This window comes from Rousettus aegyptiacus, unplaced genomic scaffold (genome assembly GCF_014176215.1).
Source record: "Rousettus aegyptiacus isolate mRouAeg1 unplaced genomic scaffold, mRouAeg1.p scaffold_m13_p_5, whole genome shotgun sequence".
In the NCBI taxonomy this organism is placed as follows: domain Eukaryota; kingdom Metazoa; phylum Chordata; class Mammalia; order Chiroptera; family Pteropodidae; genus Rousettus; species Rousettus aegyptiacus.
The window spans coordinates 28,795,640-28,805,743 of record NW_023416308.1 but is presented as its reverse complement, the minus strand read 5'-3'; the positions used below and the strand labels follow the sequence as shown (position 1 = coordinate 28,805,743).

Here is a 10,104-nt window from a genome sequence, read left to right as displayed (position 1 = left end):
GCCAGATGAACTCTGAACACACTGGGCAAAGAGCTCTTTCTGCCTGGACACAGACATTACATACAGACCCCCAACCTGAGTTAGAATAAGGGCTTAAATCCAGCTGGCAGCCTTGCCAAGGACATTTGTGCCCCTGAGGGTCAGATCCCAATGAAACCATCGTGTGGATGACAGAAAGGGCACCCCAGCCAGAAAGCAAGCAAAAGTGGCAGTGGCGTGGTCTCTTCTCACTGGCATAATGGCCAGGCAGAGGAAGCCTTGGAGGAGTGGGAGGGTGCCCAGGGACCAGGACACCCTCCGTCTCGCCCTCAGCTCAGAGCCAGATCTCATCACTGTTCACACGGGACACTCCATAGCTATAGCCCAGCAGTAGGAGGCAGGTGAAGCCTGCAAGGTCGGGGATGCCCAGGAGTCTTAGCAATCCTCATCCTTGGAAGTTCGGAGACCCCTCTACCCCTGGGGACTCAGAGGCACAAACACTAGGACTGGGGAGCAGACAAGGGCACCTCTGCTGGTGAGGAGGCTGCAGGGCTCTGGGTCCAGAAGTTCTGGCTGGCTGTTTTGCCAAGCTATCTGCCAGTGTGCTGGTTTCCTCACTGGGTGAAAAAGGGGTGGTGCCCCGGACAAGGAGTGTGCCTAATGAGCCAAGGTATATCTTTTTATTGAAGGCACCTTTGAAGACAATGCAGGGGCATACAGAGGGTCCTGGATGTACCTCAGGAATCTAGAGTGAAGTTGTTGAGCTGAAGGTTAGACGGAAGGGACATGTTCTCCCGTGGTAGGTGCACGCTGTTGAGCTTCAGGTTAGTGGAGTCACTATGGGGTGGACAAAGCCTGGGATACACCCTGGCTCCAGCAGGCAGGTTCCTGCTTTCGGGCTTGTTCCAGAACTACCAGCAACTGCAGATTCCCACCTGTCCCCGTGCTGCATCTCCATTCAGTGCATCCACTCAACCCTGGAAAGAGTTACCTAGAGATCAGAGATGGGCGCCGGGAGGGGCCCGAGGAGAAAGAAACCACGCCACTGTTCTCAGTGTGCCCACTCACTCTGGGCTCTGCCCCACCTGCCTTTTCAGACCAGGATCCTCAGGCAAGGGGTCTTGTAAATGCCCAGCACTGGCTCTGGGACCAGTGCCTAGTCCTGCCACCTGGGATACACATGATTACCCATGAGCACACCTGGGAGCGCTTGGTCTACCCAGCCCTCCTTACTGCCCTGCTGCTCACCCCTGGCCTCATCTCTACTCCCTCTGCCACCCTCTGCCCCCACTGCTTTAGCCCTACCTTTGGTCTTCTTCTCATTCTTGCAGACCAGGTAGGCCACCAAGGAGTTAAACGCCACCAGGGTGCCCAAGGCAAGCCACAACAATGCCAAGTAGTGGCACTTCCACCCAGGTGGCCAGGAGTCCTGCAGTTCATCCTTTGGTTAGGTTCCAAGTGGGCAGGGCCCCAACTCTGAGATGCCACAGGTACTACTCTATCCTCTTTGCCTAAGGTAGTTGGGATGGTCATTCATAAGCCTCACCCAAAGAGCAACAAATCTTCCCATTTCTGAACTGTGATTCCACACCCACCAGAGGCTTTGGTCAGCCAGTTGCTGACTGTGCTATCCTGGGGTAGGAGGCGAGGCACTGGTGACACCCATGCCATTGGTAGCTACCACAGACAGGTTGTGTGCCGGGCTGCGAAGATGCAGCTGCATGGTGTGGTTGGTGAGCCAGGGGTAGTTCTGAGCATCCAGAGCCAGGAATTCAGAGGTGTTGACAGTCACTGGCCCATCCTGGTTGATCTAGGTCACATTGGCAGGTGGGATGACACACACCAGGGCAAAAAGGACAACCAGGAGGCCCTGGGCCTGAGCTTCCTGGTACTTGGCCCCGACCTGGACAATCTCCAGCTTAACTGGTGCAAAGCAGAGGCCAATATGCTCTCACCACAGCCCCTCGTACTGCTTGCCCTTTATTCCCAAACCCAGAAGGGACCTATTTGGATGGCTGGGTCCACATTATACACAACATTTTGTAGGGATCAAAAGTATAAGCACTAGAGCCAAAATGTCCAGATCTGAATCCTGGCTCTGCTACCTATCAGATGTATAACCTCTGCCAGATTGCTTAACTTCTCTGTGCCTGTTTTCTCGTTTGTAATATGGGGATTACACTAGTAATTGCCTCATAGGATTATTGTGAGGATTAAAGTGAGTTAATATTTGCAAAGTGTTTAAGTATTTGTGAAATGTCCTATCAGACCACCTGCCAGGTGGCTGCTGGGGGTCCCTAGAAAGAAACCCTCTCTCCCTGTCCACTTCAGGGACACTCACAATGCACACTGAGAATGATGGAGACATTAGATGACCTGCCACTTGTGCTCATGCTTGGCTCACTGGGCAGTGACAGTGAAGGTGCTGGTGCTTCCAGAGAAGACCTCTCCATCCGCAATCAGCAGTCCTGAGGTGCTGGTCTCCTGCAGCTGTCTATACAGGTACTAAGCCAAATGGGGGTGCCAGGCCCCCCTGCCACTTGGCAGGTGAGGGCATGGTGTTCATTCTCCTGAAGTGCCTGCTCAGCCCAGGCCTGGCCATTGATTTGTGGCACCAACTTCCCACAGGAGATTGTAGGGTAGGGTTGGTAGTGTTCTGTGAGGAAGGTTTGGTCTAGTTACAGAGAGGCTGTAGGCAGAGAGACTGGAGTACCTGGATTCTCTCACCAGGGACTGGCTGGATCTTGGGTAGATGGGTGAGGGGTACCCAGCTTTGATGACTGACTACGGCCTGAAGTGGGTATCCAAGCCAAAAGTGCAGACGACGAAAAGAGAGAAGAGAGTTAGACCCCAAAAGTGCTTGGCCAAGAGATGAAGAGGAGTGTACTTAAGCTCAGAAAGGCTGGCAGGAGCAGCAGTATTGTGGGCAGGAGGGTAGCTTCACGTGGAGGCAGCACCAGGGTGGCCGTGGCCTGGGCTCCACCCTGCCAAAAGAAGGAGGTGGGCCTCAATGTTAGGGGAGATCAGGCAAGCTTAACAATTCCTCCAGGAATTAACTCTCCAGAAACCAAAAACTGCAGGCTGACCCACGAGGGAGAAGGCAAGGACGCGAATATCCAAGCCCCAAACTCCAAAGCCACCCAGCATTTACCTGTACCTGAGGGCGCAGACCTGAGTTCTGACTCTAGAAGGCAGGCACACTCCCGCAGATACACAGAAACAACGAGCACCCGCCCTAGGCCCAGATGCGCACACAGATACTAGGGCACACGTGCCCCTCCCCCAAAGGGACCGTCCTTCTCCAAACCCCGTGTCTCTCTTGCCTCATTCCGCCTCCTTTTCCATCCTCTGGTAGCTCAGGCGGATGCGGGCAGAGAAGGTGATCTGGAAGGAAAGGGTCACGGAGCATTCCTGCCCCGCCTTCGGCGCGGCTCACCTGGTCCCAACCCGAGCTCAACCAGAGCAACTGCTCAGGTCTGATGAGCACTGCGGAGCGTTGCAGGGGCGGACTGCTCCAGGCTAGGCCGATCAATGCCCGACCACGCCTGCTAGCCCCGCAGCCCGGACCAGGTGGGCCGCAGCTCCCTCGCCTCCACCCTATTGCTGTCTGTGACGCGTATACCTTTCTACGCTGGTCGAACCGGCAGCTTTATTGGTTCTGGTCGGCCAGCATGCGGTTGACAGTGCGGCGTACAGGTTGAGCGTCACCAGCTGGCGCCGCGCGAAAGGGCTTCGCAGCCGCGCTGTCCACTCGAAGTCCCTGCGGGCGTCTTCGCGGCCCTGCAGCTGCTCCATGAGCGCGCTCCAGGTGTTCCAGGGCTCCTGTGGGAAGAACAAACACAGAATCCAGGCTCAGAATTGGGGCCCTGAGGCTCGGACATTTACTACCCGCTCGCTCTTTATCCTAGAGGTAGATATCGTTATTCCTATTACTCAGATGAAGACTGGAAGAGTGGGTAAGACGTGCCTGGCTGCATAGCCCGTTAGTGGCAGAGCTGGGACTAAAGTCCAGGTCTCCCCTTGATCCACACCAAAACGTGAAGGTTGCTGGGACAATTTTGAATGGTCACCATGTTCATTAATCTGGAGGATTGCTGGCATGTAGCAGGCAATTTATTCCACACATACCTTATTAACCATCTATCGTATACCAGGTGACTAACTCTGAATCCTAGAATCTGAGACAATTATTAACTGACAGCTGTTTCTTACAAATAAAGTCCATTTCTCTTTTTTTCTCTTTTGAAGGCTTTTCTTTATATTGTGATTTAAAACAGCTTCTCTCACCTGTTTTCTCCACTGACTGCCTTTCTTCAATCCTTATTTCCATAATGTTCATTATTTTGTATCAAATTTCCTTTGAAGGAGGTCTTGGAGCCAGAGCTAGCTTGTCCCATTTTTAAATTTTTATTGTCCTCATAAAATACTGGGATTAGGCATCTGAACACAACCTTAGGCCACAGACTGGTATCTACTATCGGGTCCACTGAGCTGCATTTCTTCTGGGCTCTGCTTCATTTCACTCATGTTTGTTAGGATCCTGGAAGGAGGAACACACAGGCCAAAGAGGTTAAGCAAGGTTTGTTGTAGAAGTGTAACAGCCGGGCTGAGGATGGTATCAGCCCCAAATGCAAGGGGACCTGAAACATATGGGGCTTGTGGCAGGCTTTTTCAGCGGGAGCATGTTGGGCGGGTAAGTTGGTGGGGAAGGGTGGAAAGTCCCTAAGTCCAGTGAAATGGGAGGTGAGCATGTAGCCTTTGCCACCCATGACAAGGTATGGTTCCCACACAAGAGGTAAGGGAAGAGTCTGATTCCTACACTACAGGATGGTTAGGGATAGGGCCTTCCTGGGCTTAACAAAGTTCTCTAAAGAGCCTATCAGGGTGCTTGGGGAGCTCCAGGGTCATTCTAGAGCAAAGCTTATCTTCCCTCTTCTATCTCTGTTTGTTTTGCTCCCCAGAACTCAGTAGGGGGTATACTCCCTACTGCACCTGGTCCTGGATTGTTCAGAAGCTCTTTGATGACAGCATGTCTCAGTTTCCCTCAAAGGGGCTGGTCTGGAGAACTTTAAAGCTCCCCCCGCCCCCAGACGAATCGCCTCTAATCCACTCAGGAGTTTTGGTCTGCAGGCTGTTCCCAGAGACCTTTATAGCCCTGATCTGGCATTCCTGGTCCCAGGAGCACCTCCACCACTATGAGTCTTTAATAGTCTAGTAGGTTTACCCTACTAGGTTTCTGTGGTTTACATGGCTTATTGGTATTGTCTCTGGTCCCTAGCATGGCCCCCTTTGTCCCATTGTTCCTACTCCAGCTAGAGTGATGGGAATGTAGCAGGTTTGATCCACTCACTCCCAGTTAAGACCTTTTAATGCTTCCTGTTTACCTCTAGACTCTACTCCATCCTCCCACCACTCCCTGTTCCTGCCAGCCTGGAAATTGGAAGTGCCCTATGCATGCCTTCTGGACCGCTACAAGCTGTGCCTTTACTTCCTCCCCTCCATCCAGCTTACTCCTACTCATCCTTCAAAATTCACTCTTCAGTAGTGGATCCCTCTCAACTTCTTATGGTGGTATAATTATGTGTCTGCCCTACCCCTAGACTGTGAGCTTGAGAAGCAGTATCATGTGGGGACTAAGAGCATACACTCTGGAGCCCTACCATCTGATTCAAATCCCAGCTCTGGTACTTCTTAGCTGTATGAGAGTAGCAAACTACTTAACCTCCACACTTCAGTTTTTTCATCTCTAAAATGAAGATAACAAAAGTATGTATCTTTCAGGGTTGTTGTGAGAATTAAATGAATTACTACATTTTACATGTAAAGTGCTTAGTGCCTGGTCCATAGTAGTTGCTATAAAGTAGTATACTTTTTATCTTTGTGTCCTCAAACACCTGGCCAACTGCTACAATACTGGAGACTCTCATTAATGTTTGTTAGATAAATAAATAGAATGCACGTATTCCAACTTTCACAACAGTCCCAAGATGTTAGCAGGGCCCATAATGTATCAGATATAGATAAGAAGGTAGATTCCAGAGGGGTTTATTGACTCCCCACCCCCATACCTCGGCCCCACAGCCACTTCGTCTCTGGTCTGTGCACTTCGGGGCCCCTTCTGCAGAGGTTCCAGGGTGTCTCCCCTCACCTGTCACATCTCCCTGGAGACGCTGAGCCTGGGCTCGGTTGTTGTAGGCTGAGGCCCTCTCAGTCAGCAGGTTGATGGCTTGTCCAAACCTCTCCAAGGCTCTGCTGAGGTCACCAGCCTCTGTTGCTATCACCCCTGCAACTCTGGGGCCTTGTACTGCTCCACCTATGCTCAAGGGAAAATTCCAGCTGTACTAGAGAGACTGTGGAGGGGACATGTATGTGGTCGGGATCAAAAATCAAAGACCACTTCAGGCTTTGGAAACCTGGCACCTGAGCCAGAACTGACTAGGCTGGGATGTGGGTCACAGCAGTTGTCAGATGCAGTATTTGGGGCAGAGGGAGCTGAGGTCACCAAGGCTGAGAGCTAGCAATGCTTGAGTCCCAAAGGGATCTTAGTTGGTTCCCCATTGTCAAGTGAATAAAGCTCAAACTTCTTACCCTGTAGCTAAAAGACTTGGTCAAGGTCACACAGCCCATGAGTTTCACAGTTTGGATTTGAACTCAAGTCTTTCTGGTTCCTTAGCCTATCCTCATTTTGTTCTGCTACACTGTCTCGAACACAAAGACTGCATGACATTCCCAGGTCATGAAAATCACTTCTTATGTATTGCTCAACTTTTCAGCTTGAAGTCTCAGTAAGGCTTAGGCTTTACTCTTTTAGAAACAGAAGGCACCAAAAACTTCTGATGGGGACATTAGTCTCCATTCCCCCTTAGTGACCGATAGAAAAATCCAAGGAGTACACTCACTGTGAAGGGATCAGTTCAGTGCTTGGCACATATGGTATGTAACATTGAATGCTTGCTTAGATTGGAACCATTCAGCTGAGCTATGCCTTACCCTGTTTCTATCTTCCATTGTCTGTGGGGTGATAAATTCTGGTATGACAAAGATGTGAGAGTTTAATATTGCCCTCCTCCTGCTGAAACACAGTTAAGCCTGGAGTATGGGGAGAATTACGTGGTTAAGTTCAGAAGTGTGAGGGCAGAAGAATTGAGGCAAACTCTGACTTTCTCAACTTGGTGTGACTTTGCCAACCTCCTGTCATTGCACTAAGGATCAGCCAGCCTCTCAGCTTCCCATCTCAATCATTACCCAAAGGTCATGGAACAAATAAGGGACTTTCTAGGACCACCTGCCTCTGTCACCCCAGGGAGGTCTGCAGACCAGCCAGTGTGGAGAGCTGTACTCCAAGGTCAAATGCTTTCGTCTTTTTGTTTCCTCTCAGCTTCCTTTCCCAGGTCCAACTCAACAACATCTCCAAATGGGGTGTCAGGGTTGAAGATGGCTTGTAACACTGCCTGATCATTTAGAGTCCCCAGGTTGAGAGAGGGAGAAAGAAGGGGTGGAGGCTTAGCCTTACAGCCAGTTGATCTAGAGGGAGGTTCTGTTTGAGGACTGTCCCCCATGAGGAGTGTTCCATTCTTTCGGCTGTAGTGTAAACTCAACCTCCCTTTGTCTTGGGGTTAGTGACCTCTGCTTGGCAGAACTGCCTCCCCACCCCACTCCAGTTCTATGAGAAACAGTAAAAGTCAATTTCAGCTTTAAGGTAGAATGAAGAGAGGGTGCTGTTCAGGTTCTCCCTGAAATGCTTTTATTATCTTCATAGATTGGAAGAAAATCACTAGAAGCCATTGCTTGAACACTCACAGATGAAAGAGGGGGAGATGTGAAGGCAATAAAGGAACTCTTCCTTTGCCTTCTTGACCCCATCTTCATACTCAGAATTAATTAGGTCCTAACACATCATTGATGAGTAAGGGAAGAAAATATGGTTAAGACAGCCAGGATGGAGTAGCCTCTGAAAGAAGGCAATGAGGAATGATTCAGTGATTCCACTTTAAAATAAAGGACTGTGGAAAGTACTTTGTAATTGGATTATAGGCCATACTTCATCCCCATTTCTCACCCCAGCCAGTCAAAAGAAAGCTCCACCATGTGCAGCAATGAACTTGACATGCTTATTAATTATCACTTAAAAATGCATGTGAAATAAATGTTTAAAAATTCCATTTTTAAATATATTTTTCAAATTTTAATTAGTTTCAATTATACAGTACTTTAATTAGACATCTATATAGTTACTAAAATGATCTCCCCAATCGCTCCCTCCTTCCCCTAACCCTCCACCTAGCCAATATATTAATGCTAATTGCATTCTCTATGTCGTGCTCCCCATCCCTGTGACCATCCATCAGCTACTAATTTGTACTTCTTTATCTTATTCTTCTAACCCCCAGATCCCCCTTCCCTCTGACACCTAATTGTCTGCTATATTTGTGAATCTGTTTTTGATTAGTTTGTTCTTTTTATTCTTTAATTTCCACATATAAGTGAAATCATATAGTGTTTATCTTTGTCTGACTTAAATACATTCTAGGTCCATCAAAGCAATATCTTTTTCCATCCCCTTCCTTTTCATATATAGGGGTCTTGTTTTCTTATCCTTTCAGCCACTCTATCTTTTAGTTGGAGCGCTTCTTCTCCATTTAAGGTACTTATTGATAGGGATGTAGTTGTTACTATTCTTTATTCCTGTTTTTGATACTTGTTTTTTTCTTAAAGAAATCCCTTCAGCATTTCCTGTAATATGGTTTAGTGATGATAAATTCCTTTAGCTTATTTTTTCCCGGGAAGCATTTTATCTGTCCTTCAACTCTAAATGATAGCTTTGCCGGATAAATTGTTCTTGGTTGTATTTCCTGGGTCTTTATCCTGTTGAATATTTTTGCCAAGCTCTTCTGTCTTGCATAGTTTCTTTTGAGAAATCAGCTCCAAGTTTTATGGGTGTTCCCTTGTAAGTAACTGTTTTTCTCTTGCTGCTTTTAATGTTCTTTCTTTGTATTTAACCTTTGGTATTTTAATGATGATGCGCCTTGGTGTGGGCCTCTTTGGATCCCTGATTTTTGGAATTCTGTGAGCTTCCTGAGGTTTTATGTCCATTTCCTTCACCAAGTTAGGGAAATTTTCCATCATTATTTCTTCAAACAGCTGTTCAACATCTTGATTTTCCTCTGTTACGCCAATCAGATGAATATTTGGAGCCTTAATAATGTCTCATATACTCCTTAAATTATTTTTATAGTTTTGGCATCAATTTCTTGCCATTCTCATTGTCTTGATTGGCTTTCCTGTTCTCTAGATAGGGCATTTGATCCTCTCCTTATTCACTTTGTTTATTCCTTTATTTATTCCATTTAATATACTTCTCATCTCAGATAAAGTGTTCGTCATTTCAGACTGATTCCCTTTTATAATTTCCATTTCCATTTTTATCTCTTTGTTGGAGTTCTCTACACTTCTCAAACGTTCATTGAGTATCTTTATAACTATTATTTTGAACTCTGCATCTGTTAGATTACTCGACTCCATTATATCTGGATCTCTGTTCTGTTCTGTGTTATGGTTTCTGCTTCTTTGTCTTCCCATTGGCCACCTTTCCGTGTCTGTTTCTATGTACTAAGCAAAGCTCCTAAGTCTCCCGTTCTTATTAGTGTGGATTTGTGAAGTAGATGTCCAGTGGCACAGTCCTGAGAGGAGTTCAGCTGTAGGCCAAATTTAGCTCAAGCCTCTACCCTTCTGGGGCCATGTGTTAAGATTCAGCAAGCAATTCACAGATGCTGTGCTTATACTTGCCTCATAAGGCCACACCAGAAACCGAGGCCAGCTGCCTCATCCAGTGTGAGTCTCAGCAAGGAGAACCTGACTCGCTGAGGATATACCTGGATGTGGCTTGGGTGGGGCCTGAGTTGAAGTAGGCAGGGTTTCAGGGAATCTTCTGGGTGGAGTGACTTCTGTTATCCAGTCTGATGATGTCAGAGCTATGGCAGCGCTGTGTCTGGCGTACCAGTAGTGGGGAGGGCTCAACACGGAATAATGGATACCTCTGGAACTTCTGTACAGAGCATGTCTAGCCTCGGCCCTCACTTCGACAATGTCTCCCTGTAAGTCCCTGGTGCCCCCTGCATGTAGCCG

The 10,104-nt window shown here is 48.1% G+C and overlaps 1 pseudogene; it reads right to left on the bottom strand.

The window, feature by feature from the left end:
- Nucleotides 1–313: 313 nt before the first annotated feature.
- LOC107500572 overlaps nucleotides 314–10,104 on the bottom strand; it is a 56,350-nt pseudogene continuing 46,559 nt past the window's right edge.